The sequence below is a fragment of the Lepus europaeus genome, chromosome 2 (assembly GCF_033115175.1).
Source record: "Lepus europaeus isolate LE1 chromosome 2, mLepTim1.pri, whole genome shotgun sequence".
In the NCBI taxonomy this organism is placed as follows: domain Eukaryota; kingdom Metazoa; phylum Chordata; class Mammalia; order Lagomorpha; family Leporidae; genus Lepus; species Lepus europaeus.
The window spans coordinates 142296993-142312216 of NC_084828.1; positions in this window are offsets into that span (position 1 = coordinate 142296993).

The window sequence follows — 15224 nt, forward strand, 5'->3', positions numbered from 1 at the left end:
CCAGTCTATGGTAAGGGCTTGGTCCCTGTTAGCCCCGGTCCCGATGCCAAGTGTCTTCCTCCACAGACCAGGGGCCAGGTGAGCAGGTGCTCAGGAGGCACAGGTCACCTCCTCCAAGGCCTACAGGTGTCCTGCTCAGAGCAGAAGAGTCAAGCTTTCCTGGTGGATGCACAGATTCAGAGGGGCATGTGAAAGACAGAGAGGGTAGGGGGAGGTACTCACCGTGGCTCTTTTAAGAGGTCCTGAGTCTAGAAGTTCCTTCACCCCTGGAATCCCACCCTCAGGCAAACATTTCCTTGGAACAGCAGGTTCATCCCCAAAGGGGTGGCAGCTGGTGTTGGCACGGTTTGGCATAATTTGAAAGATGGGACCTATTCATCGATCCTGGGTGTCCTACATGGGATTGGGGGATGGGTAGAAGGGCTGCAATCCAGCTGTGTGGCCAGGACCAGCCGTGGCTCCAGGTCTCTGGCCAGCAGCCCTGCCACGGGCCTCCTGGCAAGCTGTGCTCCCTGAAAACCATGCCAGGTTGGGGCCCCATGCCGGCTGGGGAGCAGGGGAGGTGCCGGCAGGGCACGGTCCTCTTGGTGTCATCGGCAGGGGATGCTGAGGGAGCAGGGGGGCATCCTGAGGTGGTGCAGCCCTGTCCCATGGGGACTTGAGTAGGCCCTTGATCTCCACCTCCCTGGAGCTCCCACGGAAGGCCCAGAGCCCCAGGCTGCCCTTGCTCTCCTAGCCTCAAATGACCCTCTCCTCTGTCACTCCAGAGAGCATATGGGGAGCCCCCTGGGGACCAGCCAGAGAGTGTTCCACACAGGTGAAGGGTAGGAGGACTCATCAAAACACAGATTCCTGGCGCCGGTGTGGTGGCGCAGCAGGTTAAAGCCCTGGCCTGAAGCGCCGGCATCCCATATGGTCACCTGTTCTAGTCCCGGCTGCTCCTCTTCCAATCCAGCTCTCTGCTATAGCCTGAGAAAGCAGTAAAAGATGGCCCAAGTCCTTGGACCCCTGCACCCACATGGGAGACCCAGAAGAAGCTCCTGGCTCCTGGCTTCGGATTGGCACAGCTCCAGCCATTGCGGCCATCTGGGGAGTGAACCAGTGGATGGAAGACCTCTCTCTCTGTCTCTACCTCTCTCTGTAACTGTCTTCCAAATAAATAAAATAAATCTTAAAAAAAAAATCACAGATTCCTGCCCTGCCCGCCCTGCCACCCTCTGCCCCAACTCTGCCTCTGAGGTCAGGGATGGGCCCAGGAACCTGCCTGGCTTCAAGCCTTCCAGGTGTGTCCCCTGCAGGTGCTGGGAAAGTGCACAAACCCTGCCTCCCTCATTTAAGATGTGATCATCTTAAATGTTCACTCGCTCACAAGCCCAAGCCCGCCTCCTCGGGAGGGTAAGGCCAGGTTGTCTGACAGCTAAACACCAGGGCACCTGCCTGCAGCAGGTGAGTCTTGCATGACCAGTGATTGCGTTCTTTCATGATGGGGGAGGCACTTGGGCCCAGAGGAGGGCAATGGATGATGGAGACCAGGAACAGTGGAGAAGGAACTGAACAAGCAAACGCATGGGTCAGAGAAAGGCAGAGAGGGCTGGGGACAGGTGGGCACATGGGCACCTGCCTGTGTTAGCAGAGAGGAGGGCCAGGCCAGGAAGGTCAGTGCAGGCTCCTGAGCACAGAGTGATGCGGTCCAACACGTGGGCCAGAAAAGCACGGGACCCAGGTTCACGTAGTTCAGAGAGAAGCAAAGAGGGAGCCGCATCAGGGCCAGGCAGTGGCCATGAGAAGGAAGGCCAGAGTGGCAGAGGGACTTAAGGAAGCACACACAGGCGGCTGTGGCTTTGGGGAGCATAGTGGCCTTCAGTGTGGCTCAGCGGTGGCAGAAAGGCAGGGGGGTGCCCAGGGCTTGAAGAGCAAGGGCTGGCGTTGGTCCTGGCCACGTGAAGCCACAGAGCGATGATCACAAGGGCCAGTGTGGGGCCTGTCCCCAGCGCCCAGCACCAGCCTCCACTGGCCGAGAGCTAAGTCCCACTGCCTGGGGAGGCGGCACGGCCTGGGCTGGGGCCAGAGCGGAAGGGCAGTCAGCTGCTGTCGCCAGTTGGGAGGCTGGGAGAAGGTGATGTCACCGAGGGTTAAGGGGAGGAAGAGGGGGTGGAGGAGAAAGGGGGAAAGGAGAAGGAAGGAAGGAGGAGAGACCAGGAGGGCAGAGTTGGAGAGGGAGGAGGAGGGGAAGGCTAGGAGGAGAGAGAAGAGGGAGGCAGAGGAGGCAAGGCTTACCAAAGAAGCCCTGCTCACCATCAGCCAATCTGTCTTCACAGGCCAGGGAAGCCACCCAGGGCCAGGGCAGTAGCAACTGGGGGCTTCCTCTAGCTCTCCCCAAAGAACACGAGGTTCATTTGAATGCGACTTGGCTCACGCAGGCCGAGCTGGTGGCCCACAGGCCCTCTGTGAGTGCTGGCCTGGGCGTCTCGCTGGTCCTCCAGGCAAGGAATGGATCCAGATTATAGGCTTCATTAACTCTTCGTTAATCAATTCCTCTGTCCTCACTGAACTCTGGGACCATGATGCCGGTGCCCATTTTCCAGATGAAAAAACTGCAGCTCGGACCGGGTCAAGCACTCCTCCGAGATCCCATATCTGATAAGTAGTGGAGGCAGAAGTTGGGATCTAGGTGAGTGTGCTCCCCAAACCCAAGGCATTGCACACAGCAGGAGGCTCCTAGGGGCCAGGGCAGTCCTTCTGAGGCAAGTTCCAGATCCCCGGTGTCTTCAAAGACCTCCCATTCCTGTTTCTTCCTGATCACTTGAAACCAGCCTTTCTCTTTTTCTTAAATCGGCATTCACTTCAAGCCTCCTTCCAGATTCTTCCATTACAGACAGGACGTCACCAGAAGGGGCTGGTTTGTATCCTCTCCAACTGGGGGGCTTGGGTCCCGCCACTGTGTGGAGCCCGACAGAACTGATGGACAGAACTGGCCTCCTGGAGCCCTTCCTCCCCGCTCCAGCGTCTTCATTCTCCATCGTGATTTGTGATTGATTGGAAGGGCAGAGGTCGGGGATATTTAATTTTGGCTCACTGATTGCACTTGTTCCGTGGACAGATACAATTAGAAGCTGGGGCTGCAGAAAATCAAACAGCGAGGGACAAGCCAGAATGTGCAGATGCTCTCGAGCGGGTCACGGATGTTGTGGGGCTGGCCCCCAACCCCTGCAGTTATTCCTTGGGCTCCTGGAGGGCTCAGGTGGTGGAAAGTGAGTGGGGGGCGTGGGGGACCAAGGGAACGCCCAGAAAAGGTGGCAAAATCTCACCACGTGGGGGACATTACAATGAACCTGTGCTCAGCCAGAAAGACCTCCTGTGACCCGACCAGGGCTCAGGGGCGTGTCAGAGGCAGAGGACACAGAATGTAAGGGTCTGAGCCTCTCGGGGGAGGGAAACCGTGAAAGGTGTTTCGTACGGAGACAATTTGGAACAGGGAGTCGGTGTCGCCGAAGGTGGAAAAGCTGAGAAGCTCAACGGGAGGTGGTGAAGAGGCCCAAGCTCGGCGATGCCAGGAAGCCACAGGGGATAGAGGGGCCCACGGAGGAAAGTGGGTTCAGGGGATCCCTGGGAAGATGCAGTCGATGCCACAAACCCACCCCATCCCCCAAAACAGAGAGAGGGAGAGAGACTCCGCCATCCTCTTCCTTCCCACTTTCCAATTTTCCACCATTGCTCTCCCACCTTGTAAACCCAGCTGCAGGGTAGCCTGGGAAATGTAGTTCCCTGCAGTGGAGAGCCCAGCAGAGGATGGCACCTGGGGGCCTCTAATAGCAAGTGGGCAGTGAGGGGCACACGGCGGGTGGTAGCCCCAGTCCTGCCCCCAGGCAGCTCCTGGTCCGGGCAGTGCAGGACGCACCAGGCAGAGTGTGCAGGGGGCTGTGAGAGCCAAAAGTAGACAGGCTCTCAGCCCAAGGAGAAAAGGTTTTCCATCACCACTCTCTGTTGCCTGACCTGAGTCTAATTCAATTTAATTTTTAGTCATTTATTTATTTATTTACTTGAAATGCAGAGGACATATACACACAGAAAGATCGCCTGATCCACTCCCCCAAATGTCTCCCAGTGCCAGGACTGAGTCGGGCTATAGCCAGGAACCTGGAGCTCCATCCAGGTTTCCTGCCTGGGTGTCAGGGACCCAAGTCCTTGAGCCATCACCCCTGCCTCCCAGGGTGTGCATCAGCAGGGAGCTGGAACCAGAAGCAGACCGGGAACTGTGACGTGGGATGCAGGCATCCGGAGCATCTTAACAGCCACCCTGCCCCGAGCCGTGATGAGTGCATGGGATTTGGAGAGGCTGTCTCTGAAGTGAGGGAAGAGGGGAGGGGTCCTCATCAACCAACAGCTCCCTCCTTGTACCATGGGGTTTGCCAGGCGCCTGACACAACTTAGCTCTCCTAATCCTCAGCACTACTCTGCCCAGTGATGTTAACCCTCACTTTCCTAGTGAGGAAACGGAGGCTTAGCTGATGTGCCCAGGACATGGAAGGGCCGGAGTTGGAACAGAGCTTCCCAGAGCCCCGTCTCTTGCTGGCATCCCACGGTGCAAGCAGCTGCCTTACCGTAGTCATCCGTCAGTGTTTGGGCAAATGTGACCTTGACCAAATGCAGACAAATGTAATTTTCAGTTTTGAAGGACCCTGCTCATGTAAGAAAGCACTTCTGGAATTGGAACAAAACAGGGGCTGTATTATTAACCTACTTACTTTTAATTCCTGGGAAGTATTGAAAAGCTCAGTGGAAATGTTCTCCTTTATTGGAGTTCATTGTTTTAAACTTAAAAAATGATATTTTAAAAACTTAGCCCGAGGGTCCTTGAGCTAACCACAGACCCCCAAGCTGCACGGCCCCTGGGCAGGCGGTCTCCCGGAGCGTGGCTGGCGTGCAGTAGGCAGGTGGCTGAGCCTCCGCTTCGAAGTCTTTCCGCACCGGCAGTTACACAGGGATGTGTGGCTACTGCTCATTGTTGTTCCATCCTGAGGCAGCTCTATTCTGAGTCCTGCTCTCTGCTGTGTCCCGCACCTGCAGGTGTCTCTGCCCTTTGTCTGTCTGTCCCTCTCACAGTCAGTATTTAACCAAGAACATGTCAGTGCACTGTTTTTGTTCTTTTTTGTTTTTTTGTTTTGTTTTGTTTTTGTTTTGTTCTTGGTCCGTCAGCCTCTGCGTTCAGGGAGCATAGAGTGACCGTCTGCTACAAAGCAGGCCCAGCGGCCAGGTGCTGACGAGACGGCGGTGGGAAAAGCAGGCGCCCTCTCCTGATCTTATGGCACATTTTGTTTCCCAAGCCCACCTGCTTTGCAAGGCAGGGATCACCAGCCGCAGGGTGTAGACAGGAGGGCTGAGGCTCTCAGAGGGTGAGCAGAATGTGCAGAAAGTGCCCAGTGAAGTGCTGGGCCCCGGCTCCACCACCTCCTCCCTGTCCAGCAGGAGACAGAGGGAGAGCCCAGCAATCGAGTAGAGAAATTGCAGGACCCCGCTTCAGTATGTGCTGTTTGTAATGAAGAGCCAGGACTCTGGCAGTCCTGTAGCCACGGTGAGTGAGATCCTGTCTGTAAACGCTCTGAACCCAATGTCTAGCGTCTACTGCTACCCCAGACAGTGGCTGAAACAGCAACAGTCCACTGTCGCGGGTTTTTTTTTTTTTTTTTTTTTTTTTTTTTTTTTTTTGAAGTGGGATCATGTCATTTCCTGCAGTGTTTCTCAACCGGGGATGCTATTGCCCGCCCCACATTCAGCAGTGGGTGGAGGCATTTTTGGTGGCCATAACGTGGGGTGGGGGTGCTACCAGCACCCAGTGGATAGAGGCCAAGGATGCTGCTAACCACCCTATAGCCCAGGACAGGGCAGCCCCACAACCAGGCCGTCACCAGCCCCAACTGCCAACAGAGCAGAGGGCGAGAAACTGGTATAGCAAGAACTCTTCCTGGGTCACCAACTATTCTTCTATAACATTATCTTCATTGAGCAGAGAAATTGATCCCATGGCTGAGGACTTCCTGGAAAGAGTGACTTTTTATTCCCCCCTCTAACCCAAGTTTAGGATTCACCTGCTTTGCCCCACCCTAAGTGACTTCAGAGCAGCGGCAGGGGCCTGTGAGGAAGCTCCCTTCCCAGAACAGCTTTGGATGCCACCACTGTTTAGCTCATCCCACTCCCCACGAATCTTGTTGGCGCTCTCTGGGGCTAGGGAGGAGTCAGGGTTCCAAAGCTTTAGACAAGGCTCCCTGGCGCGCAAGGCAGTTGGGTAGCTTGTCCAAGCTCCCCCAGCTGCAGCAGCAGAGCCTGTGGGAAGCCCAGATCCTTGGTCCCGAGCGAGCGTCGTTCACGTCCTGCCAGATGAGTGTTATGAGCCCCGCACTTTGAGGTGTGAGAGAGCACCAGTGTTCCCCAGTAGCACCGTGTCACATGGCGGGCACAGCCCTCGGGGCTCGGGGATCTGAGCTGCCACCTGGTGCAGAAGCCTGTCGGGAGCAGGCCCCAGCGCTCCTTGTATCCCGAGGCCTCTTGGCCCCTCTTCCTGAGCCCTGGGTGTGAACATGATAGGCATGGGAACCCTGGGCCCATGGCATTGGGGCTTGTGTACTTCTCTTTATGGGTGGGCAGTGAGTGGGCACAAGGCCAGCGGGGAACAAGGCCAAAGAGAACTGAGGCTCTTGTGTGTCACAGAGATGGCCCTGGGTGGTGAGGCGAGCAGGTCAGCCCGTGAGAACAGGCTCTTGCAAACAAAGAGAGGGAAGGAGAAAGGAAACGCTTGTAAGACTCCAGCCGGCTGCAGTTGGTTCTGTCGGTGCCCCTCGGGAAGCAGCCGTTTCGCTCCTGCTCACTTGTCCCCTCCTCTTGTGCTTCCTCCCTGCTCCAAAGAGATTTTTAGCCAACCGCACACCAGTGTCACTGCCCAGGCTGTCCTCCTGGCCTGGCCCTGTCTCTCCCCTGCACTATACCCTCAAATGCAGTGGCCGAGAAATCACTGGGAGAGCATCTGGCAGAGCCCCTGCCCTGGGCCCCAGCTCCCCGTCACAGCCCTGTCCCTCCCTGCTGCCAACTTTGTTGATTAAGGAAGCCGGCTCAGGCTCCGTGCAAGGGAGACCATTGTGCCCAGCCTCTCAAAAGCAACAGGCGCCTCTCACAGAACCAGTTGGCATGGAGACTGAGCCAGGAGGACGCTTTCAAAATGGGCAATTTAGCTTTAAACGATCGTTGCGTTTTTAACTGAATGTCACATTCTCCTAATTGCGAGGACAGCTAATTGGGCAATTGTTCAGGATTTCTTTTATTTCTGTTCTTATTCTGCTTAATGTGTGTACATGAAAGTGTGCGTGCACACACACACATACACACACACATACAAGCACTCATAAGATAGGCCAAGTTGCCAGCTCCATGGTTACCAAAGACCAAATCCGTGAAGACCTTGGCCTCAATGCTGGGCCATTTGGTGATGGCTGATTCATCGGCGTCATCACTTTCTGATTGTGTTCAGCACAAGATGCCGCCCCTGGGAGCCTGCTCATTTCCCTCCTCTCACACAGAGGGTGGCTGTGAGGGTCAAGGCGTCAGAAAGCATGTGTCACACATGCCAACCTCGCCAGAGGGTTGATTAGAGCACTGCCTGATCAGGGCACTCTGACACGGCAGGGTGGGCAGGGTGTGCATTTGGTTCAGTGGTTAACATGCAGCTTGGGACATCTGTGTTCCATATCAGAATGCCTAGTTTGATTCCCAAGTCCAAGGTCAGGCTAATGCAGATTCCAGGAGACAACAGATGATGGCTCAGAGTACTTGGGTGCCTGCCCCCATGTGAGAGATCTGGATGGAGATCCTGGCTCCTGGCTTCAGCCTGGTCCAACCTTGGCTGCTAGGGACACTTAGGGAGTGAACCAGTAGATAGAGCGCTCATTCGGTCACTCCCTCTCTCTCTCTCTCACACACACACTCTCTCTCTCTCTCTCACACACACACACACACACACTCTCTCTCTCTCTCTCTGCCTTTCCAATAAAATGAAAAACAAATTCTGAAGCCCCTGGCCCAAGCACACATCCAGGCTCCCTTGCATATCCATCTTTTGTCAACACTAACCTTCAGGAAAAGCACAATGGTAGCCTGGGCTCTGTACAAATGTCTGTTTGCTCTGATCTCATCCTGAGATCTACCCACCCTCCACTGGCTCAGAGCCTGAACCCCTCCCCATCTCTTTGGGCTCACTGCTTTGGTATAAATTAGTTGCCACACAATAGTTTCTGTTTCACAGATTGTTTCCAAAACTCCAGTCTGGTGAGTAATCCCATTTGCAGGGTTTCTGCCTTGAGCTGATGTTGGGCAGAATATTTCTCCCATACCCAAGGACAGCCTGTCCCTACTGACAGGGGATCGGGGACTGGTTAACTTGTCTTCATTATTTTTGAAAATCCAAATTACCGCTTGGAATAAACCAGAAGCAACCCAACATGCCCAACTTGATGTTTCAGCCAGGGGCGCAGGCTGACTCTGCTGTTTAATTGAGCTGAAACGCAGAGACAAAAAGCTGGGACTGAGAGCCCATCACCCTGAGGGGGCAGAGGAGACTGCCTTTCCCTCTCGGATGGCAGCTGCCATGCGGACCTGTCGGTGCCCACGGCAAGTCTTCTGGCTGCAAAGCTTTCCCTCTGTGCCCGTGCTCCGCCCGCCACTTAAACAAGCTCTCATCATAGGAATTACAATGGAAGCCTCTGGTTTCTCACGGAGCAAATGAGGTCGTGCAAGGGAAATCTAGTCCTGGAAGCAAATCACCCAACTATAAGACTCCCACCGCGGGTGAAATCCTGAAGTGTGTTGAAGGCCAGATGCGAGGGTGTTGCTCGGTGTGGGGGCAGGGAGGGCATTCATTCGGCCAGGACATTTCCAAATGAATTCGCCCTCCATCCAGAGTCCAATCATCCACAGCATGAAAGCCCAATCTTTTTTTTTTTTTTTAAAGGATTTATTTTATTTATTTGGAAGGCTGAGTTACAGACACAGAGAGAGAGGGAGACATCTTTCATCTGCTGGTTCACTCCCCAGATGGCTACAACAGCCAGATTTGAGCCTGGTCAAAGCCAGGAGGCTGGAATTGCATCCAGGTCTCCTGTGTGGGTGGCAGGGGTCAAAGTACTTGGGCCACCTTCTGCTGCTTCCCCAGGTGCATGAGCAGGGAGCTGGATCAGAAGTGGAGCAGCAGGGACTTGAACTGGCGCCCATATGGGATGCTGGTGATACAGGCAGTGACTTAACCCACTGCACTACAACACCAGCCCCAAAAGACTGATGTTAAGAGCACAAGGGAAAGACGTTGAGTAGGACGTGGCATTCATTGTCTTCCACACATGTTGTATCACCTGATGCCTAGGATGCAGGTTCCATTAACTTCACCTTACAGACGAGGGCACTGAGGCAGGGGAGGACTGATGACCCGAGGCGTCCTATTATTAAGCTGCTGGGTCCTGCTTTTCTAAGCGGCTCAGCTGCCCCAGCTCTAGGGTCCCACCAGCTACCTGGCCAGTGTCACTGTGACATCCCAGGGGCCTGGGGCTGCACGCTGTCCTAGGTACGATGTCTGCCCACTCACTGGGAAGCAGACAGGACCCCGTCCCATCCTTTCCTGTCTTCCTCACCCCAGAGTGCTTCAGAGACCTTGAAAATGCACTGGCTAAGAAAGGCAGATGGTGTATAAATTATTTTTTTTCCAAAGTGTGCTAAGCTTTGCATTCTTTAATATAAACAATAAATATTTGATGAAAAGAAAAAAAGCAAAACAACTCAATCCTGAGAAGTGCAGAAAAGGGCAAAAATGAGAACTTCCCTGGGCCAGAGTCAGCTGCTGCCGCTGCTATCTTGGGAAGCTGCTAGGCGCTTGCTTTCGTCTGCGGAGGTGAGCGCTGGACCAGAGGGGTGGGCGTCAGCTCGGGAGGCTCTCCCTCCCACGCTGCTCCCCCGCCCTATTATTCCCACTCAGAAGCAGACACTGGGGGAGTTTACATCCTGTACTGAACCAGTCCCTCACTGTACAAATCGTTTTTATTAGCTACACACACAGTTTTGTTTGTTTCTCACATGTCCACGACTATCTCTTTAACTATTAATTCCCCAAAGCAGAACACCAAGCAAACTGATCTAAGGACTTTTCTTTCTTTCTTTCTTTATTGCTATAAAAATCTGGACAGAAACAGCTGCCTCCAAACAGCTACAGGGAATCTTCTTTCATTCGTGGGTTCTCTTTCACACCTGTGATGTCTCCCTACTATGTCACTCACTGTAGCGTAGGAGGCTGGGGAACAGCCTTCTTTAATGGAGTGCCTCCCTCTGCACCTGAGCTTTGTTTGTCTTCTTCGCCTTCCAGGGGCTGGGATAATCCAAGGCTGTGCAGCTTTTTCTAGCCTCAGAGTGCAAGAGGCAGGAGAAGAACTCATTTCTAAGTGACATGAAGCCTGAAGGCTGGGATCTCTCTGTGGGGATTTTTTTCACTTTGAAAGGCAGAGAAAGAAAAATCTCCCATCTGCTGGTTCACTCCCCTAAATGGCTGCAACTGTAGGAGCCAGGAGCCAGGAGCCAGGAGCCAGGAACTCTCTTTGGATCTCCCACATGGCTGGGTAGCAGGGCCCCACGTACTTGAGCTGTCACCTTCCGCCTCCCAGGGTGTGCCTTAGCCAGAAGCTGGAATCGAGGGCAGAGCCAGGGGTTGAAGCAAGGCAGGGGTCCCCAGCGACGTCCTCCCCTGGGGTTTTATTCAAGCGTGCAGGGAGCTCCCCCACACTTTGGCACGGTGCCCCCATTCAGAAAAGAACCCCATGGATAACGAGCTCTATTTTCAGTGAGAACTCTAGAGAGAGCTAAGGGTAGTTAAGAGTTTTACTGTAGGCTCTTTTAAAAATTTTCTTGGTGCTGACCCTGTGGCAGAGCTGGTAAAGCCGCCGCCTGCAGTACCAGCATCCCATATGGGCGCTGGTTTGAGTCCTGGCTGCTCTACTTCTGATCCGGCTCTCTGCTGTGGCCTGGGAAAGCAGTAGAAGATGGACCAAGTCCTTGGGCTCCTGCACCCATGTGGGTGATCCAGAGATGCTCCTGGCTTCTGGCTCCTGGCTTTGGATCAGCTCAGCTCTGGCCATTGTGGCCATTTGGGGAGTGAACCAGCAGATGGAAGAGCTCCTACCCACCTCCCCCTGCCTCTCTGTAACTCTGCCTTTCAAATAAGTAAATAAATCTTTAAAAAAATTTTTTTGCTTACAGAATACCTGGTCATTACCTTCATCTAGTGTTGCTTAATTTAACTAAAATAAATAATAATAAAACCAGACTACCAGTTAAATTCAAATTTCAGATCAATGACCTGGCCAGTGCTGTGGTGTAGTAGGCTAAGACTCTGACTGTGGCTCCAGCAACCCATATGGGCGCCAGTTCATGTCCCAGCTGCTCCATTTCTGATCCAGCTCTCTGCTATGGCCTGGGAAAGCAGTAGAAGCTGGCCCAAGTGCCACAACGGCTAGAGATGGAACAATCCAAAGCCAGGAGCCAGGAGCTTCTTTGGGGTCTTCCCAAGCAGACCCAAGGGCCCAAGGACCTGGGCCATCTTCCACTGCTTTCCCAGGCCATGGCAGAGAACTGGATCAGAAGTGGAGCAGCTGGGACTTGAATCGGCGCCCATATGGGATGCCAGTACTACAGGTGGCGGCTTTACCCACTACATCACAGCGCTGGCCCCTCTGCCTCATTCTTTGACCAACACTTTTGGGACTTTCTGGCATGAAATTGTACCCTTTTCCTAGACTGGTTGCTAGTGGGTTGTTTATTTATTCATTCTGTGAGGGGCTGGTTTTCATTGTTTTTCATGTTTTGGATTCTTTCTTGGAGTATGGCAGGAGGAAGGTTGAGTTTGTGATTCAACTTTGTCCTCCAACTAGGGCTCAGGAATTTGTCTTCACTGGAGCATTCTGAAAATAGAAAGGAGGTCTAATCTTGTATAAATCTCCTTGGAAATCTATTCTCTCTTTCCCAACTCTCTTATTCCCCACTGTCCATGAAGCCTCTCGCTAGCCAGAAAGCCCTCAAAATTCTACCCCAAGCAGTCTCAGCTCTTTCCCTAGTCTTTATTCTGCAGACTCACCTCCTGCCATAGGGGTAAGTTTTTCCTCCCTCCATCTCTCTACTCTCTCGTCCTGTTCCACCCATTTCATTCTGCAGAAACAAAATCAAACTCCCCTAGCATGGAGATTGAGGTAGGGATAGCACAGAAGCTGGTGGAAATCTGAAGTGTGTTCACATTGGTGGGCTGGGATTGGGGAACGGGGTCTCTGAAAACTTCTGCACTCATAGTTGGTAGCCCACCTCACAGTTCAGAGGTGGGCTTCAAAAGTCAGTAGTTGGAGGAACTGAAGTGATGTTTCCAAGGTCACACAGCGAGGCAGGGGGGCGGCTGAGACCCAAAGCTGCACACCTTCTACGTCACGGTGTTGCTTCTCTTACACGTAGATCAATACTGCAGTAGAGACACCAGCGTAAGATTCCTTCCCCAATGGGGTGCAGCAGTCATGGCTGTCATGATGCATTCGCCACCATCTAGTTCATCTCTGCTTTGCTGATTTGCTAGAATAGTCAGAACAACGTGGGTGGCTTGAGTGACAGAAATCTATTGCCTGGCAGTTCTGGAAGCAGGAAGTCTGAGACCAAGGTGCTGGCAGGACTCGTTCCTCTTCTGGGCCGTGAGAGGAGCTCTGATCCAGGCCTCTCCCCAAGTCCGGAGCATTCGTTGGCCCCCTGCATCACCCAGTCTCCGCCTTCATGTTCACGTCACACTGTCCCTGGGGGTCTGTCCACGTTTCCCTTTCTCATGAGGACACATCTTAACTAATTATCATTGCAAGGACCCTATGTGCAAATAAGGTCATGTTCTAAGGCATCCGCGGTTACGACTTCAGCACATAAAATTCTTAGAAACAGAACGGGACCAGAGGACAAAGCCAAGAACCAAAAGATTGGATCTAAAACAAATACCGAAGATGGATAGATCTCAATGAAGTCCTTATCTTGCTGGTCACTGGTTTAGAGGTGGACATGTAATTTAGGACCAGCCAATGAGACCTGAGGGGAAGCCTTACAGAATCTCGTAGGAAAGACTTCCTGGTTGCTGCCGAGGAAGTCACAGAGATGGACGTTTTGTCAAGGCTGGGTGTGGCATCTTGGACCATGCAGCCACCATGGCCCAGCCCGAGGAGATGCCGGCACAGGGAACCGCTGGAACAGAAAGAACCACAGAGCAGCCAGGTGGCCCTGATGCACTGTCCCCAGATGTACTCCCTGTGGAACTCCTGGCATGTGAATGAACATATTTTCCTATTTCCTATGCCACTTGCACTCAGGAATTTCTGTTACCTGCTGCAAGAGCATCCTAACTGATTTCAACTAAAAAGACACTACCAAGTGGACGTAGCATAAATATTGTTCAAAATTCATTCAGCCCGCCAGCTTTGAAACAATGCAGATCATGAAATATTTAGTTAGGGAAAGCTGCATGACTTCAGATTTGGCACACAAAGTGAAACCAATTAATATGTTATCTGAAACAATTTTAAAATCTCTTAGGTCAAATTTGAAAAAAAAAAACCCACCTGAAAAAAGCACAATTGTTCTCCAACTTGAATGTTCCCAAGAATCACCTGAAGAGCTTACTAAAAGAGATGGTTTGTAAAGTGTTTTTCTTTTAAAGATTTTATTTATTTATTTGAGAGGTAGAGTTACAGACAGTGAGAGCCAGATACAGAGAGACAGGTCTTCCATCCACTGGTTCACTCCCTAAATGGCTGCAACAGCTGGAGCTGAGCCGATCTGAAGCCAGGAGCCAGGAGCATCTTCCGGGTCTCCTATGTGGGTGCAGGGGCCCAAGGAGTTGGGCCATCTTCTACTGCTTTCCCAGGCCACAGCAGAGAGCTGGATCAGAAGAGGAGCAGCGAGGACTTGAACCAGCGCCCATATGGGATTCCAGCTCTGCAGGAGGAGGCTTAGCCTACTGAGCCACAGCACTAGCCCCTGTAAAACGTTTAAGATAGATAACCTTTGTTCTGCCTGAACATTACACAATGTATCCATGTATAGAAATATCAGAAGGTACCCCCAAAATGGGTACTTTTTTGTGTTAGCTAAAAATTTTAAACAAAATCTTTTTTCAACAGACGGCTGAGCCTCAGGGTGAGCCTGTGACTTAGTAGGGCCAAGGAGAAGCCTGGGGATTGGCGCTTCTCAGCAATCTCCAGATACTGCTGGTCAGGATGACTGATCAGTCAGAGCTCTGCTGCCTCCCGCACAGGCCCCTGCAGCTGATCCTCTCCTGGGTGGGTTGGCCCACAAACAGTAGAAATAACCGCTGAGTACGGCGTGTGAATAGCGCACCACACTGGACGCTCTGCCTTCTGTCACTGTTCCCGATAAGCCCTGGAGGGGGGTTATCAACCCCATGACACAGACAGTGGAGACCAGGCACCTGAAAGCTAAACCGCCTAAGGGGAAGAGCCAAGAAGAGCCAAGATCTGGACTCATGCCTGTGTGATCGTTTTACGAAATACGTGCCGGTCACAGGCGGGTATTCAGCCTAGCCATTCAGATGTCCACGTTCCGTGTTCAGAGCACCTGGGTTCCAATCCCAGCTCCGGTCTCTGACTTCAGCTTCACCCTGGGAGGCAACAGCAGTGGTTCTAGTAATTGATGTGAGGTCCTGCCACCTGCATAGAAGTAGCTTGAGTTCCTGGCTTTGCTGTTGGCCCCATTGTGGGTATTTGGGGAGTGAACCAACAGAGGGAGCTCACGTTCTCTCTCTCTCTCTCTCTCTCTCTCTCTCTCTCTTTCTTGCAAATTAAAAATAAAAAAGTGTGCAGCACAGACATCACACTGGTGATTGGGCAGGTCCCGTGATCACAGGTTGGGGAAGCAGGGCCCCTCCTATTGCAATCAGCCACCCTCAGCCAGAGGAGGGGATGACGCGTCTTTGGCTCCTTCACTGGGGGCTGCCCAGCCTCTTGCTTGAAGGATTTGTCTTGGAGGCTGCGGTCACAAGGTAACAGGGGCCCCACCGTTTGCTCCCCAGCAGCGGGCAGTGCTGGCCACTGGAGTTCAGGGGATGACGTGGGTCCCGTGCTGGCCACTGGAGTTCAGGGGATGACGTGGGTCCCGTGCTGCTGGCCATG